Source organism: Moschus berezovskii, chromosome 21 (assembly GCF_049115385.1).
Source record: "Moschus berezovskii isolate FMDL1 chromosome 21, NW_MosBer_1.0, whole genome shotgun sequence".
Lineage (NCBI taxonomy): Eukaryota > Metazoa > Chordata > Mammalia > Artiodactyla > Moschidae > Moschus > Moschus berezovskii.
The window spans coordinates 1,187,879-1,208,250 of NC_142480.1; the positions used below are offsets into that span (position 1 = coordinate 1,187,879).

General features: G+C 61.7%; 1 protein-coding gene and 1 long non-coding RNA gene across 4 annotated transcripts in view; both read right to left on the bottom strand.

The window, feature by feature from the left end:
* Window positions 1–6,737, bottom strand: part of INF2 (inverted formin 2) — a 28,240-nt gene extending 21,503 nt beyond the window's left edge. Inside the window, exon 1 of the mRNA XM_055418650.2 lies at window positions 6,275–6,737. The gene's annotated coding sequence lies outside the window, so the exon portion shown is untranslated. The remainder of the gene's footprint in view (window positions 1–6,274) is intronic.
* Window positions 6,738–14,718: 7,981 nt separating this feature from the next.
* On the bottom strand, window positions 14,719–18,318 carry LOC129550184 (uncharacterized). 3 transcript variants are annotated; one of them, XR_016035689.1, is made up of 4 exons: window positions 17,772–18,318; window positions 16,966–17,277; window positions 15,867–15,939; window positions 14,719–15,573 (listed from the first exon to the last, which is right to left on the bottom strand). It is a non-coding gene; the product is annotated as an uncharacterized LOC129550184 (long non-coding RNA). The 3 variants fall into 3 exon arrangements; XR_016035687.1 differs by lacking the exon at window positions 15,867–15,939 and having other exon boundaries at window positions 14,720–15,573; XR_016035688.1 differs by lacking the exon at window positions 14,719–15,573 and having other exon boundaries at window positions 15,588–16,001.
* Between the last annotated feature and the right edge of the window lie 2,054 nt (window positions 18,319–20,372).

Sequence of the window (20,372 nt, forward strand, 5' to 3'; positions counted from 1 at the left end):
AGCCAGGGAGGCTGGGGGCGGGGAGCACAGAGTGAGCTCCTCTCCCCTGGGGTGGGCGGAAAACCGGCAGGAGCGGGGTTCCGGAACTGGGAGGCAGGGGCTGCCACACAATATTTTTAGCTCCTACAAAACCAAAATTTTTCCACTGCCTGGCAACTCTTGGATTACATTCCTGGCAGCTCCCTGGAGCTCAGGGGCAGCCCAGGCCCTGCCCGGTGGGAGGGGGAGCTGAGGCTGCCCTGCTGTGACCCCCTGTCTCCCTCCTTTCCAGAATCTCGGCTTCTCTGTGTCATCTTAACCAGGCCCCGAGCCCTCTGGGGATCTCGATTGGCCTGTGTGAGTCACCTGCTTTGGGCTTGTCCCAGGTAGGGGTCCTGCAGACAGGGGGCCTTAGGGAAGTGACTGAGTGTCCGCCCACCGCCCACCCATGCCTGGGTGCAGTACACAGGGCTTCAGGCACACAGGGTCCTACAGTTCCCTGGCCCATCTCCTTTCCACACAGCCCTCCTGCCCACCGCCACCTACGTCTCCAGGATGGGGTGCGAGTCCTCCACCTCCCAAGCCTCACTGCGCATGAGGAGGCTGGCCAGCCACCGCGGCACCCAGCAGCAGGACAGAGGGGCTGGGGAGGCGGGTGGGCAGCAAGACATCCAGGGCAGCGCCGAACTACTTAACAGAGACGACCACCAGGAGGCCGGTTGCACTGTGTGGGATCCCAGCCACACAAAACGGGGTGTGTCACACAGGACACACGCCAGACACTAAGAGAGGCTGCATCCAGGGGGCATATGGTCATTTCACAACGAGAAAGGGAGCCTGCAAGCACAGTTACAGAAGGGGACCAGCGGCATCTCACAGGGAGACCTGGGCTCCAAGCGGGCCTGTCCTCAGCTTGGTCACCAGGGGAGAAAGAGCAGACCCAGGAGCCGGGTCTCCTGCACTGTGAATGGAGAAGGATCAGGGCCCGGGCGGGCTGCGCCGAGAGCCGGGGGCCACCAGCAATCAGGGGAGCCAGGCCGGGGCTTGGTCCCTGGTGTCCCAGGACCTGGGTCAGGTTGGGGTGGTGACAGACACAGACCTCCATGGACCCCACCGTCCTTGTTAGGAGCAGGAGTTGGTGGGGGCCCCACAGGGCGCCCCTGGTAGGGGACTGACTCGACAGGAAACTATTGCCACTGGAGGTGGTGGGTGGGGCCGCCCCTGCGCTGGGCACACTGGGAGGAGGGCTCACCCTGAGCTGGGCACTGTGGGTGTTGGGGTTTGGGGAAGGGGCCTGAGGGGATCTGGGAGTCCCCCTCCCCCAGGATGAGCCGGCTTGGGTTCGGGTGTGGGGAGAGAACAGGAAGGGTGGAGGAACCCGTACCAGGAAGCCCAGCTTTCGCTTCCACCTGCCCTGCGGGCTCACAGGGACCGCGGCTGTCCTCGCCTTCCGCCGTCACCCCACTCTGGGCTCAGGGCTCCAGGTGCACAACAAGCCAGGCTAACGGGGAGCGCCCAGCGGCCTGGCCACCCCTGCCAGTCTCAGGTTCTGGTCGAGCTTCCTGGGGCCTGAGGCTGGAAGCGTGGGGAACGGCTCGGGGCCTACAGGGACAGTGGTCCCCACCGCCACCCCTGATCGCCAAGTCAGCTGCAGCGCCTGAGGGAAGTGATGTTCAGGCCAGCGGTTAGAGGGTGAGAGGCTGAGGGACTTGGTGGCGCCCCGAGGGCAAAGTGTCTGGCCACAGCGTCCACCTGCAGGTTCTGCTGGGCTGCACGCAGACCCGGGGCTCGCCGCCAGCGTCCCCTCTGCCTGGGTTCTTTTCCCCTAAAGAGCAGACACAGCTCAGAGCAGGAAGCCACAGATCCCCGCCCTGGCCCCTACACCCCGCAGGAAAGGCTGCTCAGGGAGGATCCATGGAGTTGGGTAAAGGAGGGGCTAGGCCAGCTTCAGTCACTGACCACCTGTGCCTGTCTTGGGATCTCGGGGTTGGACATGAAGGCCCTCCACTGCTTGCCCCAGGGGTCCCCCCACCCGCAGTCCTGCCCATCCTGTGTCCTCAGTCCAGGCTGCCTGCCCAGTAGAGGGAGAACAAAGCAGCAGGCTGTGGGGGGAGGGCCCAGCCTACAGAGCCTGACACCACCAGGGGCTGTGGCCAGGGCCTGGGGGGCAGGGGACAGCTCAGGTTCCAGCTGAGACCAGGCTCTGCTGCGGACCAGCCATGTCCCTTGGGCATGGACCTCAGGACCTCTGGGCCCTGACTCCTGTCTTCACCCAGGGATAAGCAGGTTGATGCCACCCCCGCTCCCCCCATCTGCCAACGGATCCGTGGATGCCAGCTGCAAAGCAGGCCCGCCACTGCCAGAAAGCGTGGGGCCCCACTGCCTGCCCACTGACACCTCCTCGGCTGGCTCACTGGGTGACACTGAGCTGGAGGGGTCATTACCTTCTAGGGCCCCACTCAGCGTTCCTGGGCCTCCCGACCCACGTGGCCGGCGCCAGCAGCCTGACCAGACCGGGCGAGCAGGATCCTGAGTGTTGGGCACGAGACGCTGCATGCTGCTCCTTGCCAGGCACCAAGGGCAAGGCCCATCCTGGGCTTGGTGTTTGCATCTGTGAAATGGCCAGGATGTTGTCCAGGGACCTGGGTTGGCTGAGCCTTTAAACGCCTGCACAGGGCCGGGCCTGCCTGGCCAGCGAGGGCCCTCCTGGCCAGCTCCCCCTCCTGTCAGAGTTGACCGCCCAGGTCCTGGCCGTCCCTCCATCACTGCCGCCTCCACCTGGATGGCCTGGTCCTGCCCCAGGGAATAGCCCGGAAGCACAGGGGCGGGGGTGGGGGCATGAGGGGCCCCCAAAGTGGGCAGCTGCTTATCTGGGCACCCCGGGCTGGTGTTCTCAGGCCATTCATGCTCATGCACATGGGGTGGCAGAGCCAGCCGGGAAAGGGGGACGGCCAGTACCCTCCATGCCCCCCGCCTCGGGGACAGGGTAAAGAGCAGATGTCTGCTTCCTGGCTGCCGTGCGCAGGCGGCTGTGTAGAGCTGTGCGTGAGCAGAAACGGGGATGCTGGTGCAGGCTCATGGGTGAAGGGAGGCACGCTGCACACCGGGGCTGCATCCCAGGGTCCAGAGGACCCGGCGCCAGGCCGGACGGGGAGACTGAGGCCCCCCCCACCCAGCTGGGCAGGGCCCACGCTGGTGTCTCTGCCCAGAACCACTGGCATCGGCAAGGAACAAGGCCAAGCTCAGGGACGGAGCAGTGCCTGCCCCAGCAGCGGGGTCCGCTGGGAGAGTGTGTATACGTGGGTGTTGTGGGGGGGATCACCACTGTCTCGGGGGGACGAGGGGTGGGGCTGGCTTCTGCCCACAGCAGCCCAGTGCGGACTCCGAGGAGCCCTGGGAAAGCACCACCCAGGGCTGCTCGTGCGGCCAGAGCGGAACGGCCCTCTCCGCCTCCCCGACCCCCAGCGCTCACCTTTGGGGCTAGGTCTCAGTGGCACCATCTGCAGAATGGGTGCAAGCACGCTTTCCCGAACCTCCCCAAGCATGTTTTCAGGCTGGCCTCCCATCTAAGGAGAGGGACCACTCGATGGCCCCGGTCGAGCGGGCCTCCCAGTGGTGCAGGCCGCACAGCCCCTCCCGGGGGTCTGCCTTCCCTGTCGGGTGAGCCCAGGCACAGCCTCGTGGGAGCAGGTGGTCCCCCAGTCCAGCCTCCTTCCCCGTCAGGCCCCAGGGTGCTCTGATGGGGACTCAGCTTGCCAAGTCGGGGGCTGGAGGGTGCAGGGCTAGCCCATGAGCAGGGGGATGCCTGAACAGGGCCCTCAGGAGCTGCAGCTGGAAAGAGCAGAGGTGGGGTGGGGCGGGGAGGACGGCGGGGGGAGCTGCAGGAAAGTGGCCTCGCCCTGGCCCTTTGGCCTCAGACAGCTCGGCTGGGGGCCCTCCACCGTGCCCTCCCCCTCCCCCACTCCTAGGAGGGTCCACTGCCTCGAAGAACCTGTGGCTCCTGGCGTCCAGCACCACCATCTGTCTGCAAGGGCTGCTGGGCTCTGGAGTCACACAGGGGTTGCCCAGAGGGTGGGCCAGCACCTGCCCCCCACTGCAGGCCCAGGGTCAGGGGCGCTGCTCAGCCAGGACGAAGCTCCCCCAGCTCCCAGAGCGTCGCTGCCGGGACCCTGAGGCGGCTGCACCCAAGTGCCTGCTGTTCCCGTGGGGACTGCGGGGGTGACGAGGGGCAGGGGGACAACCCGGCCTCCAGATGCTGGATCCCCGGGCTGCCCACTTCTCCTCTCCCGCTTGGGGCAGTGCTTTCCCCACGCCCAGCACGGTGAACACTGTGCTCCAGCCCCTATAGAGGCTGGTGCACACAGTAGGGGCTTTATTGGCACCTCTTTCCAGCACAGCAGGCGCTGATCCCGTCAACCACCCACCCCATCTCGGTTTCCTCTCCCGTGAAACACGACCAACCCTCACCCGGGGGTGTGACAGTCAGAGAGCAGGTGGGGACGATCAGGCCAGTTCACACATTCCTCCATTCACTCGGCCCTCAGACCCTCGGGCCGTGGCGGGGACTTCACCTCTGGGATCCCCCTCGGGCCGCCCTCACAAGCCAGGGGCTCGAGCCCACCTCTGGGCACACCACTGCCAGGGTCCAGGCCAGCCAGTTAGTCATGCCTGCACTCAGGGCCATGCCCCTTTCACCGCCAGGGATCCATGCCTCCCTCCCGCCACCTTCACGAACCAGCTCACTTCTCCAACCCTGGAGACACCTGCACTTTGACAAAAGGGTTAGGCAAACGGAGTCTATTCAGGGCATAGCTTCTCGGGCCCTGGTTTAAGGGGGAGGTGTGTGCAATTAGCTCCGACAGCCCGTCAGCACCTCCACGAAGCGGGGGCCTCACCTGGCGGTTAACTCTCTGCCATGAAGGAGCAGGGCCTTCGGGGGACCGGCCATCTGTGTGGGTCACGGGAGGGCAGCCCCACCAGTCATCTGGGTTCATGCCAGCGCCCCCTCCACCCGCACCTGCCCTGATGACCTGTCAGCTCCGGGCTGGGCACTGGCAGCTCCTGGGAGGCTGGACCTGGGCAGTGGTCAGGGAAAAGGGGTGACGGTACCAACCGGGCTTTGAGCAGAAGGTTGGTGCTGGGCTGGAGAGGGGTGGGTGGGAACGGTGTGAGGTCTCAGACTCCAGACTGGGACCCAAGGCCCTGGCAGTGGCTGCAAGAGGGCTGCAGCATGCACGCCAGCCCCCGCCCCCGCCCCTGCCCTGGGCAGCAATGCCAGGGAGTCTAGGGCTTTGCTCCAGGTCCCCAACTCCTCCACTGCTGGGTGACATAGGAGGTCCAGGCCTGAGCTACCGTCCCCACTCTGCGGGTGAAGACAGGGAAACTGAGGTGCGAGAAGGCCAGAATCCTGGCCGGTTCCCATTGCCAGAGGGAGAAGGGGGAAGGGCCGGTGGGGAGGGGACTTCCCAACCCCTGATCCTGCATGGGTGTGCCCGACCTCTGGCCTTGTTCCTGATTCCTGGCTGGGGCAAGGGCTTGGCCATCACAGGGCCTCTGACTCCCGGTGTGTCCGGCTGGGGAGGGGCAGCCTGGGGCCCTGGGTCACAGAGCCTCAGGGGTCAGGCGGGCACAGCCGGGGGTGGGGGGCGGCACAGATTCTCTCCTGAGGTTGTGGTCACTCCCCAGGTTCTTCCCCAGGAGAGGGGTCCCGCGGGGGGGGTGGGGCTGGAGGGGCAAGGGCCAGACTGCCAGCCCTACTCCGGAGGCCCGAGGGCAGGGCCCGGGGCTCAATCCCCCAAGGCCTGCCTGAGGGGTGCCCAGGACCCCTGCGCCCACCTGCTCCCCGGCACCTACACACCCAGCAGCTCAGACGGGGCCGCAGGCCACCCCGAGCCCTGTGTCACCGGGGCGGCGGTCGCGAAAATGAAGTTTATTTTCCCAACTGTGGCTGATTCATGGTCAGGATGTGGCAGCCGCAAGGCGGGGAAAACCTGCCGGCACTGTGCAGGGCGGCGGCCCGGCCGGCCCTCGGCCCACCACTCGCGGGCAGCGCGCGCTCGGGCGGCGTCTCCGCGCCGGGGCCGGCAGTCCGGGGCGGGGCGCGAGCCGACGGGGCCGGGGCGCCGCGGGATCCCCGCCCGGAAGCCGGGACCCAGCTGCCCTGCGCCGCGGGGCTGCGGGTCGCACCCGGGCTGCACACGCCGCTCCCCCAACTCCGCTCCCGAGCTGCAAGCGCCCCACGGCCCCGACTCAGTTTCCCCGCGGCTCCCGGCCGGCCCAGAGGGCGCGGACTTACAGTCAGGGACGGCGGCCGAGAGCGAGGCTGGGGCCGGCGTTCGGTCGGGGTCGAAAGAGGGCGCCGCGGGCTGCCGGCCCACCTGGCGGCTCCGCACGGCTCGGGTTCGGGCTGGGGCTCAGGCTCCGAGGGGCGCGCGGGAGGACGAGGAGGCGCCGCCCAGCGCCGCCCAGCCCCGCCCGCTGGCGGCCACGTGGGGAGCGGGCGCGGGCCGCGGGCGGAGTCTACTGGGGGGGGGGGTCCCTGGAGAGGCCCCGCCCACCGCTGCCCCCCCGGGCGGGGCGCCCAGGGACTCTCCCCGAGCCCCTAAGTACCCGCGCCACCTCCGCCAGGGTTCGGTCTGTTCGCGGCCCTCCCAGTTTCGCTCCTGCCGGGCGGGGGTGGCGCTGGGGGGTGGGACACACTGAGCGGGGAGTGGGGGTCCCGGGAAAGCTCTGGAAGTGGACCCCCGCCTCAGCCGCCTCTGTCCGCCCCCCTCCCTGGGCTCCGCTGCTCCGCCCCTCCCACAAACCTCCTGCAGGCCCACCTCGCCCTGGCAGCGCGCCACGCAACCGGCTCACCCACTGAGGCTGCCTGTCAAAGCCAGGTGCCAGGTGGACCAGCCTCCCGGGCCGTGCTCGCTGAACGCCGCGTGAGAGACCCCTCGGGCCAGTTGACCCCGAGAACTGACGCCTGGGGACCCCTCATGGCAGCTTGGTCTTCCCGGCCCTCTGGAATCCAGAGCGTCCCCATCAGGGGGCCAGCCCGGGGCCCTCCTCCTGGTCCCCAGCAGAGATGCGGTCTGAGTGGTCTCTGGGCCTGGACGCGCTGGCTGCAGGCAGCAGGCCTGAGTGCCGGCCCTTCTTTCTGTCCTGCCTTATCACTCCTACAGACTGGCGGGGATGCCCACTTCATCCAGAGGCCCGCATGGCCCAGCAGGAGGCCAGCCCTTGGGGGAGGGGCAGGCGTGCCTTCAGCCCCAGGCCTGGTGGGGGAGACACCACCCTGCCCGGAGGGTTCTGCACCAGCAGGACCTGACCGGAACTGTCGAGCTGTAGTTGCCCCATCTGCTAAGAGATGGGCAGTTCGGCCTAAAGGTTACTGGGTGAGATGAGCACAGTGGGTGAAGCGTCTGACCTGACGGCTTTGGCTTACCAAATCTCCCCAGAGACCTGCCGCCTTTGGACCCTGGGGGAGTGGGGCTGGGGGCTGAGGACTCACAGAGGGTGGGCGGCTGGGAGCAGACCCTTCAGCCCGGGGTCCAGGTGGCTTCACAGCCTTGCTCCGTCTTCTCCCTGGGGCCAAGCATACAACCCTAGGTGCCCAGCGCGCCCCTGTGGGGCGGGGCTGAGACTGGTGGGTGCAGCCCCTGCTGGTCCAGTGGCCTCAGCCCCTGGTGCCCAGCGCGCCCCTGTGGGGCGGGGCTGAGACTGGTGGGTGCAGCCCCTGCTGGTCCAGTGGCCTCAGCCCCTGGAGTCTCCTTGACTCAGCCCTGGTGTGGGAGCAGCTTCTGGCAACAGGCCAGTGTGGAACGCGTGCTGGGCGTGCCAGGTGAGCCACCAAGGAGGGTGCACTGGCTCCTGGACACCGTCCAGCCAGGGACCTGTGCGTGTGGTGGCCGCCCGAGCCGGGACTGCTATTCTTGGAATGCGCGAGTCCTAGCTCTGCGGACGTGCTGCTGCCTGGAAGGCTGGCCGGCACCCTGCCCAGCGCCCTGGCCCTCTCCTCGACCTCCAGAAGCTTTCCTAGCTCCCCTGAGCTGGGTTTCAGGCCTCTCCATGCTCCCTGGGATCCAGCAGTTGGCCCCTCCTGGGGGAAGGGTGTGTGGGGGTGGCACTAGTCGCTGACTCATCGGTCTCCCAGCCTGGCTCCTGGTTGTAGCCGGTTGTGGTCAGTGGGTGTGTTTGTGGATCCAGAGGATGGAGGAGGGCAGGGGAAGACAGTGGGGAGTGACCGTCAAGCCTTCAGACTGGGCTGGGGAGGGTGACCCAGCTGTGAGACCAGCTCTGAGTTGGGGGGTGTCCCGCGCCCCAGATCCCCAACTCTTACCCACCTGGGGTGGGGGGCAGGCAGAGGCTGAAGAGGGAAGCCTGGCATTGGCTGGGAATCTGTGGTTCGGCCACCAAGTCATTCACTCATCATGCCCATCCACTATCCATCCTTCCGTCCATCCATCTGTCCGTCCACTCACCCACCCACTCATCCATCCAGGACGAGGTCTTCCTGGTGAGCAGGAACTGTGGGACCCAGCCCTGCTACAGAGCAGCTGTGGCACCCTGGGCAGCCATTCTGCCTCTGGTCCTGCTGATCGGGGCCTGGCCGCTCTGCTCGTCTCCAGAAAGGTCAGCTTTGGTGGGGCAGCGGCTGGGGCTCTGGCCCTGGGTCCGCTCCTGCCCCTACCTCTGCCTCAGCCCCCTTTCCTCTGTAGCCCGGCAGCGCCGGCTGCTGTAACCTCAACACCCTCTCATGGCAGGAGGTGGACGTCCTCTCATGCAGGACCAGGGCCCATCCCTGGTCTGGGGAGGGGAGGGGGGCCCCGACGGGACGGTGGGCTGGGTGGTCAGTCAGAGGCTCTGGTAGGTCAGTGACGTCTAGCCTCATCCTTTGAGGGTCACTCACACACTCAGGAGATTTTCATCATTTGCTGATTCTGCATTTGGGAACTTGCCTACTTGCTAAATCTATTTGTAACCCTAAAATCAATACTTGCCTCCCAATCATTTGCTGATATGTGTAGACCAGCAGAAGTTCTGAGTCCCCAGCTGAGGTCAGAAGGAGCCACTCTGGGCTTTCTTGTTCAATCTCACGCTGCAAACACGGCCAGTTTAGCACTCAGTCTTCCACGTTTTTGTGCTTTTGGGGGGAGATAGTCCTGTTTCAAGTGGCCCTAGCCTAGCCCTAAATGCATCCAGTGTCCCTAAGTGCACCCTGTGTCTCTAAGTGCAGGAAGGCTGGGTGTGCTTCACAGAGAAAACACTTGTGTTTGAGGAGTTTCCTGTCCATGCGAGTTTCAGGGCAGCTGCCTTGGGTTCAGGGCTCCTGAACCAGCAATACAATATGTATCAAATTCAGTGTCTTTCAACAGTAAGGAACACAGAACAAGGTCATGTATTGATGGGCTGTTATTTCAGCCACGTGGTCTGAGGACCCTGACTCTGGGCTCCCCCAGGGCGATGGCTCAGTTCTCGGACAGTTGCTTGTGGTGACTCTATAGACCAGAGGGAAACGGCAACCCACTCCAGTACTCTTGCCTGGAAAATCCCGTGGACAGAGGAGCCTGGTGGGCTGCAGTCCATGGGGTCGCAGAGTCGTACACAGCTGAGCAACTAACACTACAGATCATTCCCGCAATCCTTGCTGCTGGCTTTGGCTGCTGGGCTGTCTTTTTCAGAGACGCAGGGCCAAGCCAGGGCCTCACTGGTCTCTGATCCCAGCTGGCCTGCCTCACTGCATCCACCCCTCGCGCCTCCAGCCTCCGCCCCGCCGCAAACCCCTGCTCAGCCCAGAATAGCTGGCTCCATTTGGCTCCCAGCCATCCTTGAATTAGGCTCTGAGCCTCTCCTCCGTGGAGTAGAATCCGCTGGCATCTGAGCTTTCCCGTGCAGGAAGAGTTTATAGATCTCATGCGGGGGGTGGGGGGGTGAGTGGGCGGAGGAAGGGGTTCTTGCGGCCCCTCCGCCCCCCAAGAGGTGCTCTGCTCCCAAAGGGGAAGGGGCCCCCCCCCGGGACCCCAAATTTTTCTCCCGGCCCCCGCCCCCTCCTGGCCCACCCCCTTGGGGTCTCCGCCCCTCCTGGCCCACCCCCTTAGGAGAGGTTTCCTGACTCTCCTGGCCCCACCCCCTAGGGGAGGTTTCCTGACCCCCCTCCCCCCCGGGGGCCCCCCCCCACCCCCTTGGGGGAGGTTTTTCCCCCCGGGGGCCCTCCTGGCCCACCCCCTTAGGGGAGGTTTCCTGACCCTCCGGGCCCCACCCCTTGGGGGGTCTCTGCCCTTCCCGGCCCACCCCTTGCACAGCCTCTTCCTGACCCCACCAGGACTCTCCTTTTTTCCCTCCAGAACAGTGGGAAGATTTAAGGGTTAAAAATAACCCCAAGCCCAAGTGTGACCCTCTGCACCCACCGCTCCCGCCTGCTCAGTGCCTGGTCTAACACTCTGCTGTCTTTCCCACGCCTGCGCAACTGCCCTCCCCCGCCTCCCAGGGAACCCCCCTCAAGGACCCCTCTGCGGGGATTCTCCGCCTCCAGTCCTCCCAACCCTGGACCGGGTCACTGTGCTCCCCTCTCCCGGGAACCGTGGACCTCAGCCCTCCGTGCCCAGTCCTGTGGGGCAGCCATCGGGCTCCCTGGCTGGACTGTGAGCTCCAGTCGGGGTGTGGTTACGACTCAGGGTGCCAGCAGCCCCCGAGTGTCCAGGATGTGGGGGTGGGAGGTAGGAGTGAGCTCCAACCGCCTCCCCACCCCCAACCCTGCGCTCTCTGCCTCTGTGGGGCTCCCACTCCGCGTGCAGCTCCGAACCTGCCAGGATCTCTGTGCCTGCACGCCTTCCACCCGCCTTGAGCTCTGCACCCAGCCCTCCTCTCTGTGGCCGCCGGGGCGGGGCGGGCACACCGTTTCCTTTCATCCGTCAATCCGTTCCTGATTACCTCGGCCGTATTTTTGAGATTAACTAGATATCAAGTTCTCTAACTTGATGAGCGGCGCCGGGACCGGGACTGACACAGCGGCTAGCAGTGCTCAGGGACAGCCGATTGTTGCTTGAGCGCCCTGGGTTGGGAGGATCCGTGGGCATGCACTTGGGGACGGGAACCTCGCCATGAGCAGGGTGGTGGGTACTAAGCCCGGCATCTTACAGTGAGTCCTCCCCGAGTCTTACCCCAACCCTCTCCAGAGCACACTAGGAGAGGCAGCCAGAACCACATCTGGCACTGCAGAGGCGAGGGACAGCCACGGCGCCACGCTTTCCCTTGATGGCTATCAAGGGATGTACTTTTTTTAACTTTTCACATTTTAAATTGGATCAATTTATTTATTGAACACTGAACACATTACTTTCAGTTCAGTTCAGTTCAGTCGCTCAGTTGTGTCCGACTCTCCGCGACCCCATGAATCACAGCACGCCAGGCCTCCCTGTCCATCACCAACTCCCGGAGTTCACTCAAACTCATGTCCACAGAGTCGGTGATGCCATCCAGCCATCTCATTCTCCGTCGTCCCCTTCTCCTCCCGCCCCCAACCTTTCCCAGCATCAGAGTCTTTTCCAGTGAGTCAACTCGTCTCATGAGGTGGCCAAAGTATTGGAGTTTCAGCTTTAGCATCAGTCCCTCCAATGAACATCCAGGATTGATCTCCTTTAGAATGGACTGGTTGGATCTCCTTGCAGTATAAGGGACTCTCAAGAGTCTTCTCCAACACCACAGTTCAAAAGCATCGATTCTTCGGCGATCAGCTTTCTTCACAGTCCAACTCTCACATCCATACATGACCACGGGAAAAACCATTGCCTTGACTAGACGGACCTTGGTCGGCAAGGTAATGTCTCTGCTTTTTAATATACTATCAAGGTTGGTCATAACTTTCCTTCCAAGGAGCAAGCGTCTTTTAATTTCATGGCTGCAATCAGCATCTGCAGTGATTTGGAGCCCAAAAAAACAAAGTCTGACACTGTTTCCACTTTTTTTCCATCTATTTCCCATGAAGTGATGGGACCAGATGCCATGATCTTTTTTTTCTGAATGTTGAGCTTCAAGCCAACCTTTTCACTCTCCTCTTTCACTTTCATCAAGAGGTTTTTGAGTTCCTCTTCACTTTCTGCCATAAGGGTAGTGTCATCTGCATATCTGAGGTTATTGATATTTCTCCCAGCAATCTTGATTCCAGCTTGTGCTTCTTCCAGCCCAGCATTCCTCATGATGTACTCTGCATATAAGTTAAATAAGCAAGGTGACAATATACAACCTTGACGTACACCTTTTCCTATTTGGAACCAGTCTGTTGTTCCATGACCGGTTCTAACTGTTGCTTCCTGACCTGCATACAGGTTTCTCAAGAGGCAGGTCAGGTGGTCTGGGATTCCCATCTCTTTCAGAATGTTCCACAGTTTATTGTGATCGACACAGTCAAAGGCTTTGGCATAGTCAATGAAGCAGAAATAGATGTTTTTCTGAAACTCTCTTGCTTTCTCCATGATCCAGCGGATGTTGGCAATTTGATCTCTGGTGCCTCTGCCTTTTCTAAAACCTGCTTGAACATCTGGGAGTTCACGGTTTACATACTGCTGAAGCCTGGCTTGGAGAATTTTGAGCATGACTTTACTAGCGTGTGAGATGAGTGCAATTGTGCGGTAGTTTGAGCATTCTTTGGCATTCCCTTTCTTTGGGATTGGAATGAAGACTGACCTCTTCCAGTCCTGTGGCCACTGCTGAGTTTTCCAAATCTGCTGGCATATTGAGTGCAGCACTTTCACAGCATCATCTTTCAAGACTTGAAATAGCTCAACTGGAATTCCATCACCTCCACTAGCTTTGTTCGTAGTGATGCTTTCTAAGGCCCACTTGACTTCACATTCCAAGATGTCTGGCTCTAGGTCAGTGATCACATTATCGTGACTATCTTGGTCGTGAAGATCTTTTTTGTACAGTTCTTCTGTGTATTCCTGCCACCTCTTCTTAATATCTTCTGCTTCTGTTAGGTCCATACCATTTCTGTCCTTTATCGAGCCCATCTTTGCATGAAAAGTTCCCTTGGAATCTCTAATTTTCTTGAAGAGGTCTCTTGTTTTTCCTATTCTGTTGTTTTCCTCTATTTCTTTGCATTGATCACTGAGGAAGGCTTTCTTATCTCTCCTTGCTATTCTTTGGAACTCTGCATTCAGATGCTTATATCTTTCCTTTTCTCCTTTGCTTTTCGCCTCTCTTCTTTTTACAGCTATTTGTAAGGCCTCCTCAGACAGCCATTTCGCTCTTTTGCATTTCTTTTCCATGGGGATGGTCTTGGTCCCTGTCTCCTGTACAATGTCACGAACCTCCGTCCAGAATTCATCAGGCACTCTATCAATCAGATCTAGTCCCTTAAATCTATTTCTCACTTCCACTGCATAATCATAAGGGATTTGATTGAGGTCATATCTGAATGGTCTAGTGGTTTTCCCTACTTTCTTCAATTTAAGTCTGAACTTCGCAATAAGGAGTTCATGATCTGAGCCACAGTCAGCTCCTGGTCTTGTTTTCGCTAACTGTATACAGCTTCTCCATCTTTGGTTGCAAAGAATATAATCAATCTGATTTCGGTGTTGACCATCTGGTGATGTCCATGTGTAGAGTCTTCTCTTGTGTTGTTGGAAGAGGGTGTTTGCTATGACCAGTGCATTCTCTTGACAAAACTCTATTAGCCTTTGCCCTGCTTCATTCCGTGCTCCAAGGCCAAATTTGCCAGTTACTCCAGGTGTTTCTTGACTTCCTACTTTTGCATTCCAGTCCCCTAGAATGAAAAGGACATCTTTTTTGGGTGTTAGTTCTAAAAGGTCTTGTAGGTCTTCATAGAACCGATTAACTTCGGCTTCTTCAGCAGTACTGGTTGGGGCATAGGCCTGGATTACTGTAATATTGAATGGTTTGCCTTGGAAACGAACAGAAATCATCCTGTCATTTTTAAGATTGCATCCAAGTACTGCATTTCGGACTCTTTTGTTGACCATGATGGCTACTCCATTTCTTCTAAGGGATTCCTGCCCACAGTAGTAGATATAATGGTCATCCGAGTTAAATTCACCCATTCCAGTCCATTTTAATTCACTGATTCCTAGAATGTCGACGTTCACTCTTGCCATCTCCTGTTTGACCACTTCCAATTTGCCTTGATTCATGGACCTAACATTCCAGGTTCCTATGCAATACTGCTCTTTACAGCACCGGACCTTGCTTCTATCACTGGTCACATCCACAACTGGGTATTGGTTTTGCTTTTGCTCCATCCCTTTATTCCTTCTAGAGTTACTTCTCCGCTGATCTCCAGTCGCATACTGGGCACCTACGACCTGGGGAATTCCTCATTCAGTATCCTGTCATTTTGCCCTTTGATACTGTTCCTGGGGTTCTCAAGGCAAGTATACTGAAGTGGTTTGCCATTCCCTTCTCCAGGGGACCACATTCGGCTGTGGTCCATGTGATTAGATCAGCTAGTTTCCTGTGATTATGATTTCAGTTTGTCTGCCCTCTGGTGCCCCCTAGCAATACCTACCGTCTTATTTGGGTTTCTCTTACCTTGGTCGTGGAAAATCTCTTCACAGCCGCTCCAGCAAAGTGCAGCCGCTGTACCTTACCTTGGACGAGGGGTATCTCCTCAAGGCCGCCCCTCCTGACCTTGAACGCGGAGTAGCTCCTCTCGGCCCTCCTGCGCCTGCGCAGCCACCGCCTGTTGGACGTGGGGTAGCTCCTCTCGGCCGCCGGCCCTGGCCTCAGGCGTGGGGTAGCTCCTCACGGCCGCATACTTAAGATCCAGATTCACCAGGCTACATGGGGGAGGGCAGCAGCAAGACACACCCCTCCCTGCTTTAGCTTCTGGGGGGCTCTGACCCCCGTGCTATTTCTTCCCATCTGTGGGTCCCCCCACCACTCGGTGCCCCCTTCCCCAGGCCCGCGCCCTCAAGGCACAGCTCTGTTTGCTCATTTGTTCCTGGGCACGGCACGAGGCGCTGGGTGAGGGGCAGGCAGCTGGGTGTGGATTGGCCGGCACGTGGGTGGGGAGCCCAGAAAGACCCTGCCTCAGCGCCTCTGGTTCTTCCTCCACAGATGGTCCCTCCAGCCGCAGCTCGCCCCAGGGTGGGCTGTGTGTGTGTAAGCTTTCCCCAGAAGAGGGACGCCGGGCTCTGGGAACAGGCAGCAGTGTGGTTAGTTCAGCCTTGGCCGGGGTCCCTGCTGACCCCAGCTAACAGAGCCTGGGCCTTTCTGGTCCCCCCACCCCCCCCCTCTTGTTGGCAGAGAAGTGGCCATGTTCTCCCGCAGCCGCTGACTCAGGCCCGCGTCATCTGGAAGAGCAGCTGTGGGGGGGGAGGGGAGAGGCGGATGGGCCTGCTCGGCGTGGGCTGGGGGCCTGCAGGGCCTGCGGGCTGGGCCCCGTGCAGCCAGGGTGTGCCCCCCATGGGCCGAATTCCAGAGCTCCGGGCCTGTCCCAGCCTGCTGGAAGCCAGGCACACCGCTGCAGAGGGAGGCCGGTGGTGTCCAATGGTCCAGTCCAGGAGCCGTGTAGCCGAAGGCCCAGGCCCAGATCCTGTTTCTGCTGCTGATAAGCCGCCTGGCCTTGGCTGCTCGGAGCTGGGCTCCCCGCCCCTGTCGAGGGGGAAAGCAGTGACACTCCCGCTGTGTGGGGGGGTCCTCTGAGAGGTCCCCTTCCCATCTGTGCCTCTAGCAGTGTCATGAGGTGTGAGTGGGCGCCCTGGCTCAAGTCCAGGGGAGGCGGTGCTGGGGAGCTTCACTGGGGCAGGGACAATTCCTTCAGACACGCCAGGGGGGCAAGAGGGAGACCTGGGGCAGCGGCAGATGGGCTCCGGCCTGGACATTCACTACTGGCTCCTGCTTGCATTTCATGGGCACAAAGAAGCGGGCTTCAGGCGGATACTTACAGCTGCAAGCATTTCCTGAGGCAAGAGATGGGTGGGCTCCATTGAGGAATTAACAATCAACCTCTTGTTTGCCCTCCGAAATAGAAGTCACAGTAGAAGCAGGGTCAGTAGGCGGTCTTTGCCTCTTGTAAACACCTTAAGGTCATAGTCAAGTCAGGGCCAAAGAGGGGCAAGACCCTGTCTGAGTAATGAGTTAAGGGGTCTCCGCTCCCCGCTTTTTCAGGCAAAGGGAACACACACATGTGCAGAGAGTTTCCTTGTGGGTCAAAAGTCAAGGAATAACACCAGGCTTCTTTCCTGAAGCCTTCACTTCAAGATTTCGAGATCCATCTTGGTTGAGGGGAGGCTCCTACCCAGGGGAGGGTCCCCAGGGTAGGTCAGGTGTGGAAAAAGAAATCAGATAGTTTGCTCAGGGTAAGCAAAGACCCAGAAGAACTGACCTAAATAGACGACCTAACCACCTCTTCACGGCGCTCCTCCTCCCGGCGGGGACGCCCACACCCTTTCTGTCTGGGTGTGCATCTCTGCCTTGCTTCCATCTCATCTGAACGGTTTCCTCTGCGTGCTTTTCCATGTATTGTTGTGCTTTGTCTCTACTAATAAACTTTGTGCCTGCACTTACAGTTTCTGCCTCTGTGATAAATGCATTTTTTTTTTTTTTTTTCTGGGAACAAAAATCCAGGGAAAAATAGCTTCTGGCCTCTAGTCCTTGCTGGTCTGGTGGCTTCGATTCCTGGTGTTCATCCAGGATTCCCAGGTTCAATTCCTGGGCAGGGAATTAAGATCTCATTTCACACCACCGCCCACGCTGCCTGGTGGAGATCAGAGTCAGGGCGGAGATCATGCAGAGTGAGAAGACGTGGGAGCAGGAAGAATTCGAGGGGCTGTTGACTGGAAAATTATTCACAGCCTGAGAGTCGAGAGTTATGTCTTATTTGGTGGGAATCTTTAGGACTTCCAGCCTGAGGGGCAGCATCTCAAGTGACCCTGAGTGAACCGCTCTGAGGGGGTGAGGGGAGGAGCCAGGACACCTAGAAGTTCAGCCACAGAGGGGAGATGTTCTGAATGTCAAAACATGACTGTTAATTAAAGAACTTACAGAATTTAGTGCTTTGCTGTGTATGGGAACATGCAAGTCTGGACTGCAGTCGCTCCTTTGTCTGCACCTCAGCGGTCTGGGGCCGGCTTCCTGGGTTCTCTTTTCCAGAGTTTCCCCAGAGCTCACGAGCTCACAGTGGGGGCTGCAGACCCTGGTGACCGTGTCGTCCTTTGTTTGCAGATATGGCAGGAAGTATCCCATTTCTCAGGGTTCGATCAGGGCTGGCCGGGCCCTGAGCACTGGACGCAGGCACCTGCGGGGACTCGCCTCCTTCACCCTCGTGTGGCGCTGCCGGCAGCTGGCGCCTGTTGACTGAAGGGGGCCTTGATGCTAAGGGTGTGCTCCCGGCCACGGAGAGCAGGTGCCATGGCTGGGCTTGGAGCCCATAGCCCGGGTCCTCCTGCCAGCAGCAGCCCCACCTTGGGGTGGGCATCTCTCACCCTGGGGAGGGCCATGCCCCACTCTGCACCCGTCTCCCCTTCCTGCTGCACCCCTTCACATGCTCACCCCACCCACTGCCTCCCAGAGGTCGGGTTGGACCGAGCGGCGAGGTCTGGTTGTCCTCAACCTACAGATGCAGAAGTTGAGGCTGGAGGAGGGAGCAGCCCAGTCAGGGAGGCATGGGAGGGACCGCAGGACTGTGCTGGAGATGCCCAGCGGGCAGAGGCAGGCCTCTGGTGCAGCTCTTAGGGGGCCCTTGGGGTGCAGGAAGGCCCAGGGACCCAGCAGGACACGTGAGCATTGGTGTTCCTGGTTGGGAGGTGACCCTCAGGTCAGGTGCCAAGCCCTCCCAGAGGAGGTCTTACCTGGCTGGATGGGCCTGGGTCCTGGGCACAAGCGCAGATGGGGGACAAGCGAGGACGTTCAGTGGAAGGAACCGCATGGTCCCCTCTGGGGCCAGGGCCTGCTGCTCTGGGCAGGGCGAGCTACCCTCCTCCTGGCCCACTGTCAGCTAGGACTGGAGGGGCGGGGTGAGGGTGGCGTTCCAGGAAGAGGCCTTCCAACTACAGAATTCTGTTTCCAGGGTGTGCACGTGTGTGTGCGCCGTGTCCAGCCAGGCGGGAGAGGAGTGGTGGGCTGGCAGCGCTACTAGCGGTGATCCAGAGGAGGTTCCAGGCTCTCCCCAAGAGTACCCTTGGAGGCTTCCAGGGGCAGGAAGTGGTGGGCTGCGGGCACGCTATCCGCAGGGGAACTCCTGGGTGACCTGAGCGCCTCTGGCCCACATTCTCCTGGGGGGAGGCCGGCCTGTCCGCTTTCCACCGGGCGTCAGCGCCATTCTCCATGGACCCCTGTCACACCTGCTGCCTCTGGAGGATTCTCCAGTCCTCCTCCCCCTGGCTCCCTCAGCCCTGCCGTCCCTCCCTCAGCCCCGCCCGCCCGCCCGCCCTCACTCCCTCCCTCAGCCCCGCCCGCCCGCCCTCCCTCTCTCCCTCCCTCCCTCCCTCTCTCCCTCAGCCCCGCGCGCCCGCCCTCCCTCCCTCCCTCAGCCCCGCCCGCACGCCCTCCCTCCCTCCCTCCCTCCCTCAGCCCCCCCCGCCCGCCCTCCCTCCCTCCCTCAGCCCCGCCCGCCCTCCGTCCCTCAGCCCCCCCCTCCCTCCCTCAGCCCCGCCCCTCCCTCCCTCAGCCCCGCCCACCCTCCCTCCCTCCCTCCCTCCCTCAGCCCCGCCCTCCCTCCCTCAGCCCCGCCCACCCTCCCTCCCTCCCTCCCTCCCTCAGCCCCGCCCGCCCTCCCTCCCTCCCTCCCTCAGCCCCGCCCACCCTCCCTCCCTCCTTCAGCCCCGCCCCTCCCTCAGCCCAACCCGCCCGCCCGCCCTCCCTCCCTCAGCCCGTCCCTCCTCAGCCCCGCCCCTTCTTTCCTCAGCCCCGCCCTTCATCAGCCCCTCCCCTCCCCTCAGCCCCGCCCCTCAGCCCCGCCCACCCTCAACCCGTCCCTCATCAGCCACGCCCCTTCTTTCCTCAGCCCCGCCCACCTCCCCTCAGCCCCCGCCCCTCTCAGCTCCGCCCACCACCCTCAACTCCGCCCTCCCTCCCCTCAGCCCCGCCCCGGGAGAACCGAGCTGGCCGGGTGCCTGGCCCCGCTCCTTCGCTGCCCGCCTCCCCACCTCCCCTGCTGCGGACACCTGGGGGGCCCAGAACACGCGGTCTCCCTACCACCTGGGCGTGGGGAGGCAGTCCCAACAGGGGCGGGAGAAGGCTCTGCAGGGTCAGCAGACTGGGGACAGGTAGCCTCCCCTCCTCCTGCCCAGGCCTGCGGGGGGGGGGGGTCTTGGCGGGAGTTTCCCAGCTCCTCGGCCCTGCGTGCCCCCAGGTGGAGCTGGGGGGCCCTGGGAGCGCTGGTCCCCTGCTGGGGGAGGGACGGAGGGCGGGCCGCTGTGTGGGGCTGAGGAGGCAGATGCGTCTGAGTCATGCTCCGGAAAACGGGGGCGGCTGTGGGCGGCTGCTCCCACAGCCATCTGTCTCCTCGGAAAGAGAAGCGGGGAGGGCCTCGGGCCCTTCTTCCCTGCCTGGCCCTGGGGACGCTGCGGGCTTTTTCCAACGCAGCTCTGCCTCAGCCCCCCGAGGGGCCCCACAAGCCCGCACGGCGGGGCGTCTGATACCCAGCCAGCAAACCCAGGCCACATCAGGGGCTCCAGACGGGGGACTTTTCAGGGACCCCCTCAGCCCGGTCCAGGGGCCCCAGAGCCTGCAGGGCTTTCCTGAGTCCAGCCCAGAACAGGCATGCCCCGCCCCCAGCGGTGACCGATGGCCTCTGTCCCCAGGCTGGGAAACCTCGGCTCAGAGCCTTTGAGCAGCCCCCAATCTCCCATGCAGCTCATCCCTGGGACCATCAACCTATGAGTGGGGAGACCCTGCAGCCCTCCTCTGGCCTCTGCGTCAGCCCCTTCCCTGGGCCCGGGTAGGGGGTAGAGGGGACACCCTTTATGGCTGCCCTCCCCTGTCCCCCTCCATTAGGCCGCACTGCTTTCTCACCCTTCTGGAATTATGGCAAATTCCTTTTGTCATGTTATGTGTGGGGTGGGGGAGCAACTGAGGCACAGGAGGGGAAGGGGTTCCCGGACCCCCGTCTCTCTGCAGGTCTCTCCCAGCTGCAAAAGTGGAAGCTGGGCTGGGGTAGTGGGTTCAAAGGCGTGGGAATGAGGCACAGGTTCAGCAGTGACCCTTCTGTCCTATGGATCTTGTACAGCTGTTGGCAACTAGGGGCTGAGCTTTCCCTCACCCTGGGCCATGCGCCTCCTTGAGCAAGCACAGGTAGGGGGCCCTTCCTGAATACACTCACCTCTCTGGGCTTCGGGGGACTGGCCAGGCAGAGGACGGTCAGGGCGATCCTTGCTGCACCTGACTTGGGGAAGCCACTAGAAGGCAGAAATGGTGCTCTGGACCCTCAAGGCAGCTGAGGGATCCAGGGA